At 34.7% G+C, this 24,863-nt stretch overlaps 1 long non-coding RNA gene across 1 annotated transcript; it reads left to right on the top strand.

The window, feature by feature from the left end:
- The first annotated feature begins 3,378 nt into the window (after nt 1-3,378).
- LOC128080579 (uncharacterized) lies at nt 3,379-14,448 on the top strand. The gene is made up of 2 exons (XR_008206782.1): nt 3,379-3,496; nt 14,140-14,448. It is a non-coding gene; the product is annotated as an uncharacterized LOC128080579 (long non-coding RNA).
- Nucleotides 14,449-24,863: the final 10,415 nt, after the last annotated feature.

Consider the following 24,863-nt stretch of genomic DNA (forward strand, 5'->3'; position numbering starts at 1 on the left):
TGATTATGTGAAAAAACCCTGTTCTTTCCAATCTGTACAGGAAAAGTTTTAGGTGCTACACTGGATGAGACATGTAAACTTTGCCAGTTTTCCTGAATAGTATATGTACCATCTTCCTTATTACAGCCGCCAGTTCAGGTTTCTTTTCAGGCCAGGTTGGGTTCTGTTGCCTTCCTCAGATCACTGACACAATGTTCTATGACAGTAATGCATTTTTTTCCCCCACATATGAAGTTGAAGAAAAATCCTTGGATGAGGTTACACGGGCGAGGGCAGTCCCTGCCTTGGACTATTTGCACTTTGTTGTGAATTTCGTCATGAGCTTTCTACCTTTCTACCCCTTTCTAACTTTATTTTTGTATCTTGTGATTAATTTACTCTCACTTGCTTCTCAACAGTGTATTTAGACTTTGCATTCTCTATTTAGAAGCTGCCTCTCTATTATCTTCAAATCTACGTACAGATATTTGTAAGTAATTGGGGTATTTAAAGACTTCTTTCTTGGTAGTTACAGGAGCCTAGAAGGATTTATTTGTTTGTTTGTTTGTTTGTTTGTTTGTTTGTTTGTTTTTCTTGTGACCAGAACATTCTGTAAATACCCGCACTATTAAATAGCACACAGCAGAATTTAACGACCTGACCAGATGTCAAAGGCAGCTGTAACTGCAGCAAATCCAGTCAGCTTGCTATTAGATTCCAAAGGATTTGGGACAATTTCAGTGGACTGATGAAGGACCTGGTTGTATTCCAAGAAGACACAGTATCCTGAAGGATAGAGGAGAAGAAAGTTGACTGCATCACTAGGCAGGACAGCCCTGCCTTTCAGCTGATGAAGCAGCACTGGCAGCCCTAGAGAGATCTGTTTGCTATTTTTCCACATGAAGGTGACGTATCAGGAGAGATGTAGATGACAGAAATGGGGCAAAGGGAGGATTTTCTTGTAGATAAGACTGGTTGCAAAAGCCAGTCATGATACCTAGGAAGAGTAAGAACTAATAGAGTTCAGTGCAGAAAACAACACTGCAGAAGGAAAGAAAGATTTAAGGATTAGTACTGAATGACTTAGAGGAAAATACAAGAATTTAGCAGCTAGTTTCAAAATCAATAAACTTAAAGAAATATAGAACAAACGGTTCATTAGTTCATCTATTGGGTCAACATGATATTTCACTTCTACACTCCCTGGCCTGTGTACTAAAGTATACAATGTGTGGACCAAGGGGACCTCTGCCCTGTTAGAGGCTGCTTGATGTTTTCTGGCAACAGGAAAGCTTTTAATATGATTTGGATTTTGAGGAGAGAATTTACAAACGGCTATTCTCCATTTCCCTCTAGTCAGATAACGCCAGCAAGGATTGTGTACTAGAACAAGTTATCTAGCTCTTTTTCAGTGTTTTTCTGATAGTTAAGATCTTTATTAGATGTAAAGGTTTTTATTAAGTTATAGTGTTTTGACGACTCTTTGAATTAACAGGGATTCATGGTGTTTAATGTATGATCTTACTGAGAATTACTAGTAAAATGAAAATTCATAAATGTAACATTTTATGATATGTGTTATAACAACTAACAACTCTCTATATTTAGAAAGGAAGGCACTTTCTATTGTACTCTCCTATGTAAAATGTGGAAAATACCGTCAGACATGCCACAGTGAATATAGGATGAAGGCAGTGAAATGATTTAGATAAGAGGCTATATTAAGTCTTCAGCCTAGAGAGCTAGAGGAGTAGTTTTGTTGGTATCAAAACAACAAAAGAAAACAGAGTATCTTAATTTAGACATGTGACATTTGGTTAGCATTTTCCTTTTCCCTTGCTTCTGAATCTGGGATTCTTACGGAATAGAAAAAAATAGTCACATCTCCAAAAATTCTGAGTAGGGAACAGGGAAACATTTTAAAATACTGTCAGTTCTGTTTCTTTCCCTTTTCTTCTATCCAGTTCCTTTTCATAAATAAAATGACACTGCTGTCATTCTCAGTTTCTCAACACTTATTTACTGGTTTAAGCAGATCTTTTTTATTATATCCAGTTAGTAAGAAGTAAGAATAACTAAAACCAACCATATTTTGTAAGTCTGATCAGTGAGACATGAGGACTACATACTCAGTCACCTTAACTATCCTGTCAGTCTCTAACTTTGGCCAATAGCAGATCTTCATGAAAAAGAGTAGGATGTGCCTGGTATTTGAACTAGTCTGCATTTTTTGTGGTCTCCAGATACTGGGTAGTCAGTAGTTCCTTGATATTGGAGATAGAGGGTTGGAATCAAAACTGCTGTATTTAAGAGGTACCTGTAGATCTTACCTTTCTTCTTGACAATATAATTTCTCATTAACAGAAAAATTGTGTACATTGAGATACCACTTACTTAGGCCAATTACTTACCAATTCATTTGGCAGCAGCTGTCTAGAAAAATAAATAACACACCTCGCTCTATTAACCAATTTTGTTGTTTGTAGCATGTACTTTTCCCAGATTATATGACAGGACAGCTGCAGCTATAGTATTCAAATCAAAGCAGTCATAGAGGAGGTGGCAATGACATTCCTACTCTTTCAGTGATATATAAATCCAAGCCTATGCTGGAAACCTCTTCCACCTGTATGCTAGACCAAAATTTCTAAGAGTTAATGGCCATTAGCTGCAGCTCTCCAATGAATTTTAATACAGATACAGCCTGCAAAGGTTGTCAGATTCAGAATGGCATTTCAAAACCTATGCCTAATTTTGCATTTATTAAGAGAATTCTGAAGTTAGTGAAAGTTTAACAGTCTTTCATATTTCTCTTCTCTCCTCCATTTAAGCAGTTTCAGCACTGCACTGCCATCAGGTAAAAGCATTTCAGCCTTCAGAACAGTGAAAGGAGAAAATCCATTCTGTATAATAAATGGCCCAACCTTTTTATGACTTTTGTCATGCCTTCACTTATGAGGAGATATTGGTATGAGAAGATATTATCAATTACATTTCCTCCTCCATATACAGTAGTGAAGTGTTTAGGTCTGTATTAACATTTCCACATGTACATTAAGTGTGTATTCACATATCCATATCCACATAAAGATGGATGAAAATCTTGGCTCACAAGGGACTTCTCAAAACAGCAGATCTGTTCTTTTATAGCACAGCAGGACTCTACAATATCCTAAACTGCAGCAACTGATTTTAGCTATTTTAATTCTAAGTGCTTTATTCCCTAAATTCTAAAATATTCTTATAGAGATGTTTTTATTTAACATACATTTCCCCTCCTGTTACTTCCCAGTAAACCTAATAGTTCTCTGTCAATTGCTCACTGTCCATTTTGTTACATCCTGCAACATGTTTTATCAGTAACTATCTCTCCTTTTTTTTTTTTCTGTGTGGATTCTCGTGGGACTTGTTTTGTACATGCTTACTCATTTTTTATTGTCTTCTTCTGAATTCTCTAATTTGTTTTCATTTTTCAAAGATGGTGCTTAAGACAGCATGGGACTCCAACTGGTGCTTAGTAAGTACTAAATAGAAGAGTGTAATTAACTCACTTCTTAAGAGTAATAAATCTATACACACAACTTACTATACTTTAGAATTTTCTTCTTTCACATCACTTTTTCTTTTTTTGTGTGTGTGAAAATGCTGCTTGTATTATTCATAAAAGTTTTGTCATCAAATTCCTGTCCTTGTGCATCTATCTCATTATTTGCCTTGCTTTTTCTGTTGAAACACATGATTATTCTTCTGCCTTTAAACACTAATAACATCTTGTCTCTATATTTCTGGTTATGAAGTTACTAATATTTCATTATTTCTTTTTACAATCTTCTTTTGCAAGTACACTCCAAATAATTCATTATTTTCTTACAATTTTAAATCAGCTTAGTTTCTCATGTGGTTCTGACGCATCCCGCACCAAGGCTAATCAAAATACTGGAAGATCTAGGATGGGTGTCATGCAGAATCTCACTCAACAGTTGTGTCAATATAACACCATATATGGTAATAATTACTTGAAATATTTTTCATTCATCAGCAAAGGAATATCTCTTTTTTTTTTTTTTTTTCTTAAATTCCTGTTGACTTTAATGCTTGAAGAATAAAGTCAGTGTCACTAACTTGTAATCTCTTTCTTTGATGTTGCTAATCAGTTCAATAGACGAAAACGTAATTCTAAGCTGACTATTCTACCAAAGTATTCCTACTGTTTCTGACAGGTAGAATTCTGGGTCAAACCAATATTGAAAGTTCCCAAAGAAAGGCATGAAGTGGGATTTCTGATTCTTTTGTGTCTTTTGTGACTGGCAAAAAGACTGTCTAAGGGAAGTGGAAATTCGGAGTAGATTTTTGTGGGAAAAAAAGTACATGTTGGCAAGTTTTCAACTGTCTGTTTGTTCAAAGATGGTAGGTGTGCTGCTTGGGAATTTCCATGTAGCCGAAAGGTAAAAATTTGATCGATTTATCTCCTTTGTGCTCATTTTCTTTTTATCACTGCTTACAAACTTTAATCCTTGTGAGCAGTGAAATGCCTTGAAATATCATGTGTTGTACTAGAATACTTAAAGATTTTCATCACTATGACAGACTTATTTTATTTATTTATTTATTTATTTTTCTTGCCTGTGAAGAGATCAGTGGGATTTTCCATTGGCAACCAACAAAATTGGTCTGCTGTTGCTAACAAATATTTTTAAAGTAAAAAATAGACACTACAAGAAAGCACATAATAGGAACTTCTACAATTTATTTAGTCCTCAGTTACCACCATGATATCTAAAACTTTATAGGTATTATAAGGACATCATAAACAAATCTTTGATATATTCAATCTGTATTTCTGTAACTTTAGTTACAGTCCATTGGTGTGGAGAGGGAAACAGACAAGGAATTTCATTTACTGTAGTACAGGAACTTAGAAAACTATCTAAAGCACACTAAATCTTACACTGTCTCTGTTTTATATCTAATACACTAGTTATACAGGGAAATGTTAAATTGTTTTTTTATCTTTGTAGTTGCTGCTTTCAAACAGACTACGCTCTTCAGATACTTTGCATACAATAATTCATCACCTGAATGATAAATGAGCTGAAGCTTTTGACAGTGCTGAAAATTGCAAGAGGAAATTTGATTTGACATTTTTCTAAGATAAAAAAAAGTGCTATGGAAAATGGCAAGTTTCAAATCAAGAACAAGCAGCTAGAAAGATTCAAAAAGTGAACTCAGTAAAGGCAGGCACTAAAATGTCCCTAAGATTTTGGTTTTCCTTCATCTAAGACTTTGTAGAAACTATGGTCTTGTTTCCAGCCATGGCTATTTGAACCGTAATCTCTGTCTCTTAGCCTTTTACATAGAATCTTTCAGAGTACAATCATTCTCTTTTAGGGGTAGTTTTCAATCTGTTTACAAGGGTAGATAGTGATAGAACAAGGGGGAATGGTTTTAAACTGAGACAGGGGAGTTTTAGGTTAGATATTAGGAGGAAGTTTTGCACTCAGAGGGTGGTGACACACTGGAACAGGTTGCCCAAGGAGGTTGTGGATCCCTGGATGCATTCAAGGCCAGGCTGGATGTGACTCTGGGCAGCCTGGTCTAGTGGCTGGTGACCCTGAACATAGCAGGGGGATTGAAACTAGATGATCTTTGATGTCCTTTTCAACCCAGGCCATTCTATGGTTCTATGATTCTATGAATCTAGTACTTTAATGTAAACTCCACTGCATCTTATGCTACAGAAATTAAAAAAAATTGTAAATATTTATTATTCCTAGTTCTTTGAACATGGATATAGTGTTATTTGTATTTCTGATGCACTCAAAAATAACATGTGTCTTGTTATAAAAATGTCATCTGGAATTTTATTGCTGAGCCAAGATTTGGAATATTTAACATATATATATTACCACAAACTGTTTTAACATTTCTAACCATTTCACTTATTAAAATGCATATATATATGTATATATATTAAACATATGGTTTGTGTTCTATAGCATTAACAGAGCAGTTGTGTTTTTAATAAACAGCCCAAATAAACCTAACTCCAAAAAGAATATTTACAGATATTTACTCATGCTTGTCATTTTCTCTTCTAATATAACTTGTAATGATTGATAGCTTAGTTCCTAAGGCTTTTTGGAACTTGCAGCACAGTCTTCAGAAAGAGAAATATTAAAAAGAGGTCTAGTACAATAATCTCTGAAAGCTTTCTCAGAATGGAAAAAATAATTTAATTTTTCTAAACATCACTTCTTGCTATGAAGATCAATGTTCTTCCTAGCAGCAGTTTCAAATTTTTCACGTTTGTCTATAATTGATGTAAAACACTGTTAGCAATAACTGCTGAAGTATATTCTTGATATTCCTAGGCAGAGTTTGCTGCAATAAGCTGGCCATTTTTTGTCTTAAAAAAAAAATTAATCAAACTACTTCTTAATATGGTAATTGATTAAACATATTGATTTGTCAATTCTTTTTTTAACATAAATAAAAGCTTTCGAAGTCCTCCTATTCTTAAATTTTCTAGTAAGCTGCCATGTTATTTTTGATGGTGTGATATCTATATTCAATTCCAAACATCACTGCTGTCAAATGTACTGGTATTTCCTCTAATGTCAGTGACAATGAGATTGTCTTGTTAGTAAGGAAAGCAGGTGCCCTGGGCATGTTAAACTGAGAAATTGGATTCCCTTAGGAGCGCAGTCGTGTGAGAAGTCTGAGCAGTTACCTCCCAAGCAGGAATTGGTAAACTGATTTATAAGAAATGAGAACAGACAACTTTGCTTAAAACTGGAGCCAAGCATGCAGAATAGTTTGCAGAAGATGCATTTTTCCTTTTCTCAGTTGTGTTCTTCAGTTTATATTCCGTTTTCCTCTAGGCAGGTTTAGCATAGGCATATCAAGGAATAATGTCTCAGCTTCAGATATAGATAGATCAGATGTATAGGTGACCTTTCGTTCACTATTATGTTTCTGTACTAAAAAAGTAAATAAATATGCAAGGGGTTACTACTTTACTAATTCACTTTTTAATGGTTTGTGAGATTCTTTTCAAACATTTTATATATGTTTGTAAAACGTATATAAAATGTATTACATTTATGAAGTAAAGTATACTTCATAATTCAGTAACTATTTGAAGAATATTCTTGAAGGATATTCTGGTTAAGATCCAGTAAAGTCTGGGAGACAGATGTAGCTGTCATCTGCCTCTTCAGAAACTAAAGCTGAGTATGTGTCAAGGGACTTTGCTGGAGCAGGTGCTGGAGTGCTTGGCAAAGTGAAGATGCCAGGGTCATTGCTCCGTTTGTACAAGTGAAATAGTTACGAGAAGTTCTACATACTCTTCACCTATTGCTCATTCCAAAATCAGATTAAAGACAGATTCCTCCTCTGTTACCTACCCTGTGGGCTTCCACTTTTCCTGCTAACTATGTCCATTTCCAACACTGAAAGTTTCTATTGAATGAAATTTATTTAATTTAAGCTTATTGGCATCTCTAATATTCTTATACTAGAGTGACTGCTGTATAACACATGAAAACGCATAGACTCTTCTTATTAACTTAATTCTATGACATGGTAGGCAGTATTGGATATAGATATCAACCAGAGAATTATTCAAATTTAGATGTAATCATTTTAATAATGAGCACTTCTAGCTGACGACAGCATATTTACAGAGGCAGATTATTTTAAACATCTTCAGAAAGGTGAGGAGTCTTTATTTAAAGATACAGTTTAGAAGAAGGGAAGGAAATGCAGGTCATATGTATTGTGATGTTATAGACATAGGGACAGATAAATCAAAATGTGAAGACTGGAGAGAGGAAAAGAATGAAATACTATAGTGAATGCAGAAGTTATCCCATAATCATTTGTCTTCAACACATGAACAAGGGGTATGCTTCTCAGAGCAAAAGGAAAAATATATAAGAATTTTCCCAGAAAGATAGTGTATTTAGGAAAAAATATTATGCTGAGTGAAACACTTGCTAGAAGTAGATCTATCCTGTTGATGGTTTAATATTGTTGTTCTAAATTACTTCCAATAAGTGTTGCTTCTTAAGTTGTTTCTAGGATATTGAAAACGAACATCAGAGTAGTTTGTCATGATACGATGGGTTTCTGAATACCTGAACAGCCATTCATCCAAAGAACTTCTGTATTAGCAGCTGCAGAACAGGAATGTGTTCTTGTGGAAAAAAGGGACTTTAGAGATGTGTTCGTAAGCAATTGCTGAATTAAATGCTGAATTAAACTCTGAAAAGTGTATCTTAAAATTCAATGGAAAAGAGTAGTTTCTGTGAGGAATTGTAATACAACAATGAAGGGTGGTTTTAATTTCAGGCATGAATAAAAATGATGATGAAAGAATCCCAAACACAGCCTGGAAAAACAGGGAAATAAAAAGTTAATGCAGTACGATTTTTCTTTTTCCATCCTGAGAAGCTTGGAATTCCTTCACATGTTTTTACATACAGTCTTGGAGAGAAAATGTATAACATGAAAATCAAAGTGTTATAAGCAGTAAGGTTTAACAAACAAAGCAAAGTAATTACAATTATGTTTATATAATAGAAATATATAGGATTTTTATTTGGAAAAGTTTCAAATAAAAGTTTCCTTTAAATTTTGCCTCTTAGTAAATAAAGGAGAAGAAAAGAAGAAGTTACTATCACTTACGTCAAGCTATCATAGGTTCTCTGATGTGTTTATACAACGAAACCGATAAAAGCAATTGTCACTCCCTGATATTTCATATTCCTTTCTATCTGCCAAAATCCTGCATAGGTCTTTGTAAAAGCATAAAGTGCCTTAACAGCTGAGGTCGTCTCCTTCTCTCTTTTTAATCTAGGAAAAAAACTTTTCTCAGACTTTTTCTGTTCATTTTTTCCTTTTCATCATAGTCTATAGGGAAAACTCCTTAAGTCTTCAGATTCTCAAAATTCTAAATATGTGAAAGAATAACATAGAAAGTGGTCTAAAGTTATTGAAGAGGTGCCAGAAGAAAATTTGCTGAAGTGCTTGACTGCTACAAGAAACAAAAGTTTGTTTCTAAGAGCAATTTCTGCAGGAAATTGATTTCTCTAAATTAATCATGCTTCCTGTGTTTAGGCTTCACAGCACTTTCTTTGGATTTATGTTAATACAAACTGTATACAGCTAGGAACCAATTTTCTGTAACTCTTTGTACTACTCATTCCTCCTAGCCTAACTAATGACAATAGCCATATTTCAAGTGTAGCTCCAGCTATTCAGAAGAAGGAAATATATATATATATATATTTGCCTTTTTTCTTCACGCTCCAACACAGGTGATTGACAGTTAGAGGAATCTTGGTTCAGCCTTCTTTACTAACCTCTCCACACTTCATCTCTTCCCTTATATCTAACTGACCCTCAAGCCTATTCACTCTTACTGTTGGCCTTTGTGATCTGGATTCCTGGAATGTTTTTTTGTGGAGAAGAAGAAATGCTTTTTTTTTGTTTCATGGTCTCAGTTGCCTCTAGAGAAGACAGACAAGTTGCACCTCTCTGTTAGCTGCTGTGCATGGGCATCTAATAGTCAGAGCTAATATCACTAGGAAAATAGCTAAAGAAAACAGAACAACAGGTGGTCTCAGTCAGGAAGCAGCTCATTACTTTTGTTGTTATTTGCCATAATTGCCTCAGCCTGCTGTTAGAGCCCGCTTGTGCATAACAACCAGTTCTAGGAACGATATTGCTAACTGGAAACATTATTATTAGACTTGGAGATGGCAGGTGACATCTAGATGTGTCCAGAGGCAGACACATTATAATCAAACACATCTGAAAGGCAAAGAGAGAGAGAAATTTAACTTTTATATTTAGTGGAATAAGAGAGCTGATTCTTTCAGCAGCTTTTTTTTAGTGAGCCTCAAACCTTTTATTTTCAACAGGAAATACAAAATTCCTAATCAAGCTGCTAAACTAGATTAGAGATGGTAAAAGCAGCCTGGTTACATTTTTTTGCTAAAGCAGCAGCTGAAAAATTTGTGTTTCATGAAAATTTTAGGTGATCTGTTTTATACTGAAGAGACGAGCCATTGCTTAGTAATGAGTGCAATCAATAATGTATGTATTGACAGAGCATATAAAAGTGAACGGATCTGCAGTTAAATTCAGAATGAATATTTACAGGTGGAGTGCCATTCTTTCAAATTCTTCCTGAGGTCCTCCTAATAAATAAGGGCATGTGGATTTCTTATTCAGTGTAATACTTAGAATAAAATATTTTGTGAATTGTGTTATAGGGTTTTTTTTTAGTTTTGTTTTTACGTACAAGTAATCAAAGAAGTGGGAGCCTCTTAGCTACACACAGCCTCAAAGATTTCAACACTGTCTGAGATATCACAATATTAAACTTTGCAAAATCACAAAAGGACTAAATATGACAGAACTAAGCAGGAGAACATTGATTTGCCCTAGGCATTTTGTTTAAACACCTACAGTAAGCAGTACTTAAAGCATTTGAGGATTTCAAATATTGTTATTCAAAACACAGTGTACATCAACTTTATAATGAAAAAGCAAGAATTCTGTTTTGTAGGACTCTGTGCAGAGGAAGGGAAGGAAAATGGAGATTGGTGAGAGAGAATAGGAAAGAAAAGAGAAGCAAGTAAAGAAGAGGAGAGTTCTGTATGCTGTCATATTTTTCAAAATTATCTTTGGAAGGAAATCATATTATGACCATAGTTTCTGCTTAATAACTATATTCTCTCTGTCTCATTAGTCACCATTATTTCTCTGTTATTTAATATTGAGATCTCCCTTTCCTGTCCTTTTTTGTCTTAGTAGACTGGAACGAAGAGCACAATTCTTTAATTACAGAAAGCTACAATTTTTTCTCATAAAATTGCTTTTGTTTGATGACGGCTTAAGAACAAGTGTTCTTACAAACAAGTCACCCATAAAGCAAGATTTCCTAGACTGCTTCATTTTTTACTACTGAAAAAAAGCAATTCAAATCGTTACCATTTGTTGATTGCATCAGCCTTCCTTCGTTTTAATATAATTTATTGGCTATTTCAGTCATGCTAGCTATCAAACTTGTGCTTTTTGACAACTGTAAAGATTCAGTAGCTTATGTACTCGCTTGTGGTGCCAGTGGTCCCACTGAAATCCTGAAATCCATTCTAAAAAAAAAGAAGCAAAATAAAGTAGAAGAGCATTTCATGTGGAAGTGGTAGTGATACACGCAAGTGGTAGCAATGTAGGATTGCTAGGGCTTTTCACAGGAGTAAATGTTTTTGCTTGATAGTAAATGTAGGATCAAGCAGAAAAATAATGGTATTATATTTTGTTTCTCAGAATATTTTAAACAAATACTTAAACTTCTTTGTGGAAATAAAATGTTATAGCCTTGATACCAAAAAGTTTTTAAAGATATGCCACAATAGACATAGCATAGTAAGTTTGTTTTTTACAAGGAAAAAATACACGTTTTCTCTTTAAGAAAGTTGTTTCTTTATACAGAAAACATGTTTCCATTTAGAATATACTAGCAGTATTTGAACAGCCCTTCAGGTACTTTAGACTTCAGTAGTGCCAAAAGGAGTGCCCAATTTAATGAACAGCCAGATTAACAAACAAGCAGCCATAATATACCATTGTTTCTAATAGTAAAGTGGAATCTTCTGTTTACATTGGTTTGAGCTCTAAGTTAGATGGCATATTGGAGTGGAACAAAGGGGTGTGTGTGTGGATAAAAATATCTGGTTTTTGCCTGTGATATTGTTTCCTTGTCCTGCAGAACATAGGTGGTGACTGCCTCCTGCAAGGAGAGCATCCAAACCTGAATGTAGCTCTAACTACCTCCACTCAGGGTGGGCTGGGAGGTGATTATGTACTTCTTTACAAATTATTTCCAAAGTAGATTAAGTTGTAACAAGAGGATGACTGTGCCTTCCTCTACTATTCTAAGCAGATAGGTGCAGAATATTATCAGTAAAGATGAGTATGTGTGTATTTAGACTTTACTGTGGTGCAAAACCACGAAGATGGCTCATGCATATGTGAGTTTCCTTATTTTTGTTACTTTCTTTTTGCTGTGATCTGGAATCAAGAATGTGGGTAGTTAATGGGACTCATATGCCAGTAGCTCAAGTAGATTTAATGGCTCAACCCCTTCCTGTCCCAAACTGCAAACATGAGAGATGAGGACTGTAAGTTTAAATAAACAGGTAAATATTGTCAAGAGCAATATTGCACCAGGTTTGTTGATTCTTTCTTGACTCCATTTTTTGTTTCTGGAGATCTGTTCTTATAAATCATTATTATTTGTTTTAATATATATTTCAAAATTATATGAAACTAGTATGACTAGGTCTTTTTGTGTGTGTATGACACATGGGAAAGAGGGAGGAGAAAACAAGTGTAGCGGTACTGGGAAGAATTCCTTGTAAATATGGATTTACTGCTAATACGTAATGCAGAACAGTATAGAATAGGAAGTGTCTGCTAAAAAGTGTGCTGAAATATATAGAAGAAAAAAGTCTATATAATAAAAGATTTTATATCAAAATACTGCTGACATAGGAAAGAGTAGAGTAGAAACGGGATTAGGTGAGAATTACATTAATAAGATCCTGTAGTAACTAATTGAGATAACACAGAAATAATAACAGCAGAAACCAAGACAGAAGCACCACAGTGCCACAGTACTTTATTAACACATGGAAGAGAATTTGTCTGAGCTATTAAGTTTCACTTGTAGTAATTCCAAGGGCAGTGAATCTTTAACGAATTTTTCCATAATGCCTTAGAAGAACTTCAGGGACTGTCCGATCATTAGGACTGCTTTACAGACCCATAGCAAAAAAAATTATGAAGAGGTCTTCCAAGCAATTGAGACAAATTCTGAGTCAGATCAGGCAAAAATTGAATATTGATAGATCCTAGATAAGGAAAGATTTGTATCATTTTCCTCTTTTAGTTCAGAACAAATTCCAAAATTATAAATTATTCTAAAATGAACATTTTTGTTGTTGAATCACTTCTGACCATAAAAGAGCAACACATTCAGCTGTGAGCACTTGAACTGACTGCAGAAATACTGTATGTTCAAATGAGAGCAAAGAGTGTTTTCTACCTCTGTGTTAATTTGAGTTCTGCACAAGCTAACACCCAATTAAATGTTTAACATCTTGCTTTGTATGTAGGAAGTCACATAAATGTTCACCACTGACTGATCTTAGTCTAAGTATGTCACCGTTTGTCTGCTACATCATAAAATGACAAAATGCACAAATGACACAAGTTGTGCCACAGCTATTGACGCTATCATGAAACTTAGAATTGTAGGGATATTCAGTGTCACTACCTAAGTTTATGGTCCAGAAGAAAAGGCTCAGAAGAATTTAAGACATTTTTTGAAGCAACTTTTTAAGACATATTGAACTTTGTCATGTAAGGAGACTATTCCATTGTCTAATACTTTTTCTGTTATTTAAAGTAAAAACATGTCTTTAACAGAGTTCTAGGCTAACCTATGAATGCTCCAGGCTAAGTGGTTTCAATATTTATCTTGTCCATAGATGTTCTATTTTTAGTTATTAATAGCACCCATATAATCTTAAGAACGCACTTCTTATCATCTCCAGGTTTTAAAAGAAGTTACTTTATTTCCTCTCCTCAGCTATTCCTCGTTATTCATAAGCAAGACAGTATTTTCTGGATTTGCACATTGGTGCCAGCGTGATGAAAGCTTGAGTCACATTTCTTAAACAGAATAAATGTGTTTGTTTAAGTACTGGAAACCTTTACAGACAATCACTGAATCATAGAATCACTTGGGTTGGAAGGAACCCAAATGATCAAGTTCCAGTTCCCCTGCCCTAGGCAGGACCACCAACTTCCAGATCTGGTACTAGACCAGGTTTCACAGGGCCCCATCCAACCTGATCTGGAACACTTCCATGGATGGGGCATCCACAACTTTTCTGGGCAGACTGTTCCAGCACCACACCACTCTCTCTGTAAAGAGAGATCTTTACAGAGATCCCCCTAATATCCAATCTAAACCTTCCTTCCTTGAGGTAAAAACAATTCCCTCTTGTCCTATCACTGTCTACCAATCTAAAAAGTTGATTTATGTAAAAAGTTGGTTTTCTTACTTTTTTATTTCCCTTTTAGATACTGGAAAGCTGCAATGAAGTCTTCTCAGAGCTTTCTCTTCTCCAGGCTGAACAAGCTCCACACCCTCAACCTGCCTTTCCAGGAGAAGTGCAGCAGCTCTCTTATCATCTTTGTAACCCTCCTCTGGACTCTCTCCAACAGCTCCACATCTTTCCTGTACTGGCTGCAGTACTCTGGATGGGGCCTCAGGAGGGGAGAATAGAGAGGTACAGTCTCTTCCCTGTCCTTGCTGGCCACCCCTCATCTGATGGTGCCCAGGATACAATTGGCTTTCCAAGCTGCACACTGCTGGCTCATGTTCAGTTTTTAATTAATCAGGACTCCCAGGTCCTTCCCCATAGGGTGACAAGCTGAAGCTCTCAAAAAAACAGACTTTCAATTTATAAACTCTTGGAAAGCTACAAGCTGATATACAGTGTGATTGCATATTGTTACTTTGTAGAATAAAGTTTCCAATGTCAAATTTTAGTTGTATCTCACGGTTCAAGCTCTACTTGTTGTAAATATACACACACCTTAGTTGCAGAATCACCAAGGTTGGAAAAGACCTCCAAGATCATCTAGTTCAACTGTGAAATCATCTTCAGATGTGTGATGCTTACAGCAAAGGTTATTGTTGAATGCTCAAGGATAACAAACTGAAAATATGAAAAGAAAAAGGAACATTGAAAAAAAAAACGAGTCTATCCTCAACTATGTAAGTTGATATTTTCCATCTATATTTACAAATTTCTTCAGAACTTTATTTCTTTGAACTTTGTCATGGTATTATTTCATTAACAACTGAACCTGAGCAATAATCAATGAACCACTGGACAAAGCAGGGTATTTATTCAGTATATTCTTCTTAAGGTCACAGAATGCATGTTACATTTTTGAATACTAATTTTTGTCCTGAAATTTGTTTAGAGACTTAGTAAAATGCCAGAAAGATCTGCTAACATTTATTTCTCACCTTTCCTGTTGTTTAGTCAAAACAAATGCACAGTACTTCTTAAGCTGAACCATATTATGTTATCTTATGGTATATTAATTCCTATATGACAGAATACTAGCAAACTGCATAATGCATGTACTACATTTTAATGTATTTGCACTGATTTTGCCTTTTACCTTTGATTATTCTGTAATAGAAATTCTATTCACACATCTGTAATTGTAATATGCCTATACAAACTATAATGTCTTTTTATTCCAAAGTGTATTTCCTAATAAAAAGCTATTCTGAATTTCAAACTGTTGTGTGATCTAATGTTAGCGTGTAGACAATGAATTAATGTAAACATCTTTTTCTTTTTTGTTTTGTTTTGTGTATGAATCCCATATTGTAATATTTGCTCTTGTGCTCTGTATTGTTAAAGAGCCATAGTTATCTTCTTGAAAGCTATGAAGCATGCATTTTATCACATTATTTCCAAATGTAATTTGATCTTGTTTTTAGGAACTATTATCCTTATTTGTATCCACAGAACTAAACATTTACACTTAGTCTTACATTTTGTTTGTCTTACAATCTGTTGAGAAAGCTACATGATCTTGAAAGAAAACAGATCCACTTATTTTTTTCTGCAAAACAGTTATCACTGCTGCATACAGATCCTGTGGCTGTTATAGGTAATGAAATAGTTTGAAATTGTAATAGTTTGAAATTTGAATAGTAATTGAAAATAGATAATATGGGCTAACCACATGACTCTGGAAGTTATGTTCTGAAAGTGATGCCTCCTATTTTATAATGTTGGTTCACAATGACAGAGGTGAATGTTGGTAGTGTGGTGGTAGAGGATGAACCTTTCCACAAATAGTCCATTATATTTTGTAGTCATGTGACAGACAGAATGGCAGTCTGGCAAAATGGTGTCTGACAGAAGCACATATGAAACAAAGGGGTGTCGTTTAATTCCTCCACATGGGAAAAATCACCCTATTGACATTCATTGACTCTTGCTGAATATTTACTGACACCAAAAAGTGGATATATAGCAAAGTGAGTCAGTGGATGATGTGTTTCAGCAATATAAAAGATAAGCCGCATTCTGGATGGTCATGCAGATGCTTCTGAGCGTGGCATGCAGGGTCTTGTCCATTACCAGCAAAGATGCATAGCTAATGGTGAAAATAGATTAAATTCTCAGCTGTAAAACACTAGCAAACAATGTTATTGAGTTCTTTGTATCTATCACAGTTTCCATGGGGGAAAAAAAAAAAAAAGAAAAAAAAGAAAAAAAAGAAAAAAAAGAAAAAAAAGGAAATACTACTTTCTGGGCCTCCTGGCTATGATACAAAGATGATAGAACTAAAGACCTCTTCAGTTATGAAAGTAGCATGGATTCTGAGTAGAATACTAAAATAAATACTTTTGACTTACTGTTAATATAAATAGTACACAGCTGTCTTTTCTTGATATTTTCCGTACAGGGAAGACACTAAATTATCAATGAGTTGTGACTTGTTCATTGCCTTTACAAATTACAAAAGTTTCAAAGTCATGAAAGAACTGTTAAGGAATATATAAATACAGATCAAAGTCAGGCATTTAAGTGTTTATTATACTCTAATTTGCATGGGCTGTCCTTTTTGGGGAAAAGTATTTGGTGCACATAGCAATGCAAGTTGGTTTCGGCTGTCTATATTTATATACACATATTCATATTGAAACATACACATGTACATACGTCTATAGTAATCAGTGAAGCCTATGCATGAACAGTGTAAATAATATTAACACTTTATTAGACATGGACTACTCAAACTTTTACAGTTTCATTTTGACCATACAACTGAAGAATATTGAGAGACTCAATTGATCTTGAGAAAAGTTATTTATTTTAACCACAAGACAAGTTAATATATGACATTACAATGCACTATGTGTTGTTAAATAATTGGTGGACATTTTCAAGGAAAAAAAAAAAAAAAAGAAAAAGATTAATGAGTAGCAAATACCAAATAAATGAATCTGTGCTTTGATTCCAAACCTCAGTTTACACTTAGAATGTGTTATAATAGTCTAAACTTGTCATGAAGCATGAAAGTGCTAAAAGCTTTCAAAAATAAACATATCCAAATGACGGAAGCCATTTTACTCCAAGGGTAACAGATCTCTGTTTTAAATGCACCAACTTATTTATGATATAACATGGAATAAGATATTTCCAGAATCACTCACAGCACATTGTGTAAAAGTGTGTAAGGAAGATATAATTATCTCTGTCTTGATCGATTAAGTTTTACAGACTAAGGACCAAACTCATTGTTTCTAATCTGTGTTTGTAAGTGTAAACACCGAAGGAAAGGAGTATGTTTGCATCTGAAATAATTGTAAGCCTACTAAGAATGTTCTTTGAGAATTTATTTTTAATTACTATCTTTTTCTTGTGGATAGTTGTATTCTACTACTGATAGAAGTCCCATACCTATACTGAAGGGAATGTGTCCATTTGTCTCTCTCTAAGTGGCTCTGCTCCTGTTGGAAGCATCATTTCTTCAGGTACCAATTCTCAGGCTGTCTCTGGATGGGTGCTCAATTCTTACCCCAGTAAAATCCTTTTCAAAATGTTCTGATCATCTCAATTGTTCACTCTACACTTTGTTATGAGTGCATCATTCTTATATTTGAGCAACTGTATTTCTGTGAAAAGTGGCTAGACAAAAATAGTGCTGTCTAACCCAGCTCTGCTTCCTCTACGTATTTTGAGCTGCTGACCAGTGTAAATCTATTTTTAGTTTTACTTATTTTAGCCCTGAAGAATCAACAGAGGTAACATTGTGGTCTGAGAAAATATATTTATTCCACAGATCCACCAAAAATTTTCAGATGTTTTTCATTTATGGCATTTCCATCAAGTCTAAAAGTAAAGTCTAAAAGTAAAAAATTTTCTATGATCAGGAGTAAAGTATGCAACTACTCTGAACTAAAGTATGTAAATATACTGTACCAATGCTAAAGTTGCTCGTAGCTTCACCATGCTCCCTACTATGTGCTTGCTTATGTCTTGATGTCAAGGATTTTTCCACAAGAATTCTGCAGTGAAATTCTTTGAGGTTAGATTCTTGCTCTTGTTCTCTGCAAATTGAAAAGTTTATTCCAAATCTCTCACAGAAAAGCTTGTTCCAAATTTGCCATTTAAATGGGAGCCTTTTTCAGTCTTTTGGTCACAGCCTATTTGGAAAGTGTTCTTCATCTATTTTGCATAGGTGCTTGACTATGAATATTGCAATTTAGGATCCTTGGTCATGTCATCAATTAAAGTAAAATGGAAATCTGTCTTAACTTCACTGAAGAATCTGACTCAGAAAGTCTGGATTTTTACAAAGTTGTCATCATGTTCATCACTAAGTTATATTAAATAATGTCTGGATATCACTAGAGGAAAGAAACTTGTTAAGAGAAATAAACTGTACTTATCTGATTTGCTCAAATTCAAGGGAACTTCAGAAGTACTTGATGTTTAATGTTAACCTTTCAGTTGCAGAATCCGCATGCTTGTTCAGACCATCTTAACTACTCATTGACCTTGGCAATGCTGCAAGGGCTGTATTTTTCTGTGTATGAGCTATTTTTAATAAGCACTATAGCACACTGAGCACATGATTTTTAAAAGCAGACTTGCTGATATACCCACCGTTTGTATTTCTAAAAAGTGGTCTTTAAATAAAGCACAGTTATTGTAGATAATAATATATATAAGAGTCAGGACACTTTTTTTTTGTCCTTGGTTTGTTAGTAAGCAAAATGCTTTTTTTTCCCCAATCTGCCAGAGATCTGCAATGTCATAGAGTAGCATCCAGGTACCAAGTTCTGTGGAAGATCATAAGTAAAGTCAATTACAAATGTCTTGTACATTTCGAAAAAACTACTTTCACTCTGTCATCAAAACAAGAAACTAATTTGGGAAGATACTGAAAAGATATCTCCCCCCTGTAGCCCTGGATTAGGATGCTGTTTTTCTCTCTGCTGTTGTGGGTGGATGATTCACAGATACGAGTCTTGAGGCATAGACTGAAAACACTGCTGCACTGGAACCCTTCAATGTGCCAGCATGTTTCCAGGCAAGTGCATTATAAGCCTGAAGAAAATCTACTGTGGAGGCACTGATTAGAAATATATTTACAGATCAAAATAAAAATTTTATGACTGTCCTTGTGCTTCTATTAGACACTATAACATCTTCTCTGGAAGGTCTCACTATTCAAGAAAATTGAGTAAAAGTGCACACAACATCCTGTGCCTGACACTTTGCACCCTAATGTCACTGAGAATAACTGAAGATTTGGCAAACTCAGTTGATGATACAGAATAATGGGAAAAAAATAAAAAGAGAGTCAGCAAGGAAAAGTAGAGAACTTAGAAGAGATAGAATCAAGCTTTGAGGAAAAGTGGAACGCAAAAAAAAAAAAACAAAGCAACGTGTAAGAAATAAATTTAGAAACCTGCCAGGCCATCAGTACAACAGTGTGGAGAGTGAAAAATGACAGTTTGAAGACAGAAACAGCTATCATAAAATGCACAAATGGGCGTTCTTCCATACAGTCTTTCTCCTTCCCACACTATGTCAAGACCATGTAGTTATGATAGTTTAAGAAAATAACAAACAAAACACAAAGAAGGCCTAGTAAAACTACTCAAGTATATGATATATCTCTCTAAATGGAGAATCACACATTGTAGCAATTTTATCTCAGGCAGTGAGAATCAAAAAGGAAAAAAAAAATGAAATGAGAAGGAAATGAACCTAAGTAATTGGAGGAAAAAAGATGTCATGAATTGGAAATGAGTTTTGCTTTGAGGTGCCAACTGAGATGCACAACTTTCCATTAAAGCTACAGTAAGAATAAAAAAAGACCAGAATTTTAATTATGAATAATAATACAAAAGACTTTTATATTTGCTTCACATGCTTCAGAAATAGCTAATTCTTCTATTTATGAATTGGAAAATAGAAAATCTGTGCTATCCTTCTTTCAGATTTTGAACATCAGTCTCAAACATGAAACCTGGAAATGAAAAATGAAATATAAAACATCAAGCTTGCCTTTTTTCTTCTTTATTTATGATCATTCACATGTGTAGTAGAAGAAATAAAATTTGGATGCAAATTGGGAGATCACCTACAGTCATTTTTATATTGAGGTTCCAATGTGTATGTGAAGAATGATAGAGTCTAAAGACGGAATAGAGATGTTCATCCTTGTTTGTGAGTATGTCTCTGTGAGTTAGCTGATGATGGTGGCTAAACTGCTTTTTTTCTGGTGTTTTTAGGATGGGTGTTCTAGAGTAGCTTTTTTTTCTTTTTTTCTTATTTTTTTTTCTTTTTTTCCCATAGCACAGTTTCATTGCACTAGAGATTACAGATTGATAACTGCTGAAGGAACACAGTTCTATTGTGCTAGGGGCAATGTTAACACAAATACAGACAATTTCCTTGAATTGTGTAGGAAGATTAGCCAAAATGCTGAGAAATACATGTCTTGGGAGTTTACTTAAAGCTGTGTTTGTACCTTCCTTTCAGATTTGAAATAATTTCTTCCTTTGAAATTGAATCAGTGTTGGATGCAATGAAGAAAACCTTTCCTGACATTTCTTGGAAACAGAAAGGGGAGGGGAGGGGAGCTTATTTACTAAAATGAGAATTGTTCTAGTGTTCTCAAGTTCTGATATGTTCTGTTAAGTAGATTTTTCACTGGTTGTTCTTTCTTTTCAATATGTGTATTTTATACCACATATCTGGTATAGATGGGTATTAAATTGTCAACAAATCAGTCATTCACTGGGAAATGCAGATCAGATAAAAATCTACCAAATTTTATTGTCCCAAATAAGAACGCTAGAGCATTCTGAAATGTAAAGACAGCTTAAAGCATTTGCCATAAAATCCAGTTAGTCAAAGTTGCTTTTTCCCATGAGTAAGGTGTTGGAACACAGTGAAATTGAAGTTCTATATTTGGTTGACTCAGAGCAGGGATTTGAATTAATGTACCCTGCCCAGAAGAACACCTGAAAAAGCAGGCCACATAGTCACTCTTATGCGTTCCTCATGCCCAATGAATATTTAAACAGTCTGTGCAGAATATCATGGATTTGACAGAAAATGACGTGGAAGAGCTACATTCGTCAAAATATTTGGTACTGTATTGTTAGCCTCTATATAAGGCAAATGTTCAGATCACCACACAAGACAAGTCTTCACCTATGCATTTTGTGCCTTTAAATGAATTTTCTAAGCACAGGATTATTTGATAGGAATGTAAAATCTGCTGTATCTACTGCTAATTTGAAATGAGATTTCCCTGCTTTTTATTTCAAGAGTGTCAAAAATAAAATTTTTGTTTCAGACTTAACAAAATGTTTAACGTGATATATTTTGCAGCTCAGAGAATCATCTCTGGACCATTTAAAAGCTGGAGGGACAAATGTCAAGTGAATAAAGAGGGAGTTATACTAATTTACACTAGAAAGATTTCTGTATAGTCTTTGTTGTCAGGCTCAGGATGGTGCTATAAGGATTTTTTAATTCTTATTTTCTTTTTGTATAGTAAAAGAATAAAGTTAATAATATCAAGTTAGCCTATGGTTCATACTTATACATTGAAGAGAAAAAAAGAAGAGGTTCTGTGACTTCTGTCATTCCATAGTAATTACTCAGTATGGATTATTTTCCAGGTACCTGAGACATGCATCTCTTAAGAAAAAGAGTAACACAACAATCACAGAGAAATTCTAATATTAAAACCATTTTAACTCTAAGTTTCATTTTGCCTTTATTTATACTTATCAAAGTTTGTGCTCTAAATATATACTTCTACAGAAATAAACTCTGGTGAGCATATCATTACTAATTTACATGTCTGATTAGAGAGAGAAAAGACTTATCCACACGGGCCTAATCTACTGGATCTCTTAAAGTCATAACAGTCATGTACATGACAACAAAGAGTATGATGCAAACTCATGATTAAATACGGAGAAATTGATGTAATGGAAAAATTAATAAAAATATTGCAAGAAAATGAAGGAGCATGAGTAAGTGCAAAACATATTTTTAAAAGCAGAGAAAAGCCACTATTTTGCCTTTTATTTAGGCTTCTATCCTTTAGTGACAGGTCTTGAACTCTTTGTGTGACACTGGTCAATTGTTTTATACAGAGGAAAAATTCTCACATACTTGATACAATGGAGTGAAGAGTATGGAGTATACAGCTAGGGCTCTGTCCTGTAGTCCTGAAAGCTCTTATCTGCCTGTTTATCAGATAGAAAGTTGTCCATTTGCAGAGGGCACTGGGAGGTACACATACTGTTGAAAAAGATGTTGAGATTTATAAACACAAGAGAATTGATGCTAATGAAGATGACAACTTGACTGTCTGGCTGCTGCATAAAAGCAGAGGACAACTGTTTAAACATCCTGGGTTAAAGCTTTGTCTTATAAATTGTATTGGACAAAAATGAGATATTTTGCATGTGATGTGATGTTAGCATATCCAGAAAAAAGTCTTAATAATTGAATCTAAAGGATCAGAAGAGAGATACTGTAACGCACGTGCGACTTTGTGGATGACTTTGAAATGCAATCTGTTAGAATACAAAGTTGCATAAATACTTCTAATCAAATAGAGCCTGTATACCTCTTCCTTGATTTTTCTTAATTAACAAAGGAAAATTCAATGAAGATTTTAATAAACCCCAGACTGTCTCAGCTCTTTCCTTTACTCTAAAGGCACAATTAAGGATAGATGGAGAAAGTTAAGACCTCCTTAGTTACCAGCGTCATTTTTTTCACAGTACTTTTTTGGTAAGTTCCAAATATTTGAGCATGGATTCCAGAGCCCTGTGTTAGAGTTGTGCTGCTTCACTTCTTAATGTAATTTTTAATTATTTTTCTTGCCTTTTACCTCTTTTTATTACAGATATGCTTACAGGTATTCCTGAACACTACAGCTATTTTTTTCTAGCTGCAGTTAGCAATAAGGGTGTGGTTTGTCATGGTAAGCACATGATAAGTGTTTGTCATAACAGTGTTAGAAAACAAAGTCTTGTTGACAAATCTGGCTTATGCACTGTTCACCTTGATTTCCTCTTCCTCAGATATGGGTCTATAAATGAAAATAATTCTAGGAACCCACAACAAAGAGTGGAAAAGGCCCAAGCCTTTCTGACCACAGATGAAAAAAATGTACTTGAGAAATTAAAACATACTTTACAAAAAGAAAATCATGAACAGTGCTGAACATGGCAAATTGCAGCAATGTGACAATGTATATTAAAAAAAATATTGACACTGTGTGTATAGAATGAAATTAAAAACTGCTACCAAATGTGAAACATATTAAAATACAAATAATCTCCATTAGGAATTTTTCTACTAGTTATTATTTTATTGAAGTTCAGTGTTGAATTTTTAAGTATAATTCAGACAGGAATCTGTAGATTAGATCATTATGATGAGGACGTCATAATCCAAGTAAGGTCTAAGGGAACACCTGGATGGAGAGATTTGCAGAAGAGGATGGGGAGTGCTGCTGAACAGTAAGGTGACAAACAACCAGAAAGGTACCCTTGTAGTAAGAAAGGCCAGCAGACTCTTGAGATTCATTACGAAAAGTTTTGCCTGCAGATGAAGGGAAATACTGTTTTCTCTGTTCAGCATTTGGTGAGACACGTCTGGAGTCCTGGATCCAGTTTTCAGCTCTCCAGTGTGAGAAAAGCTTGACCATGTTGCACTGAGACCAGCGAAGGGCCACAAAAATGATGAAAAGACTGGAGCATCCAGCAAGGCTGAAAGAGCTGGCATTGTTCAGCCCAGAGAAAAAAAGGGTGTTTTTTTTTTTTTTTTTCTTTCTAGTAAGAGAGTGATCCAAGACAGGCTTTGAGATGTTTTGGAATCTTCAACCTCGGAAATGCTTGAAATTCAACTAGACACGATCCAAATAAAAATTTGAGTCAGGCTTGTACTACATGATATCCAGAGACTCCTTTTGCTCTCAGCTATTCTGTGATTGTGTGGTACAACACTGTCCCAAAAGTGTCAGTTTTAAACACTTGGAAGGACTTGTGCAGGCCTACATGAGGCTTTGATGCCAGCTGGAAAATTTTACAGCATGAACTGTACTCCATCTTGGTTTTATAAATAATCTTTTCTCGGGAGGTTTTTAGAATACAGTACAAGCAGTTCATAAATGCTGAGAAAGGATTGGCAAAATTATTTGCAAATTTTAGTTAAACAATGCATCAGGTAGTACTGTATGATGCTGCTCCTGCTTCTATATTTGATGCTGAGAACAGTTCAGTATGTGTTAATAGACCTTCATTGTCACCTTCTTTTTTTGTTGTTGCTGTTGAATCTGAGTGTCTTTCTTCAATCTTTAGGGCGTTCTTCCTTGGTTCCCCAGTCTTATTCATCTTTACCAAAATTTCACAGTGCAGAAAGACATTTACTACTCATTTATATGGCATGAGCATGCCTTTAAAAATAAACATATGTAATTACTTTATATATAAAGCACAATGTTCCACATTCACATAAACACAGAGAGAGCATAGCCTTGTTTATTTTTTGTATGTTTGAAAGCGGTAAGTAATGTATTCATCTGAACAGCTGGGTAACTTTAATGCTGCATGCATATCAGTTTAAAAAGTAACAAACCTCAGAAAAATGTAACAAAAGCCTATAGTAGCTCAAATTCTAGATCTGTTATGAACCTCTCACTGTTCAGAAAATTGA

This window comes from Tympanuchus pallidicinctus, unplaced genomic scaffold (genome assembly GCF_026119805.1).
Source record: "Tympanuchus pallidicinctus isolate F22 unplaced genomic scaffold, pur_lepc_1.0 scaffold1, whole genome shotgun sequence".
Classification (NCBI taxonomy): Eukaryota; Metazoa; Chordata; class Aves; order Galliformes; family Phasianidae; genus Tympanuchus; species Tympanuchus pallidicinctus.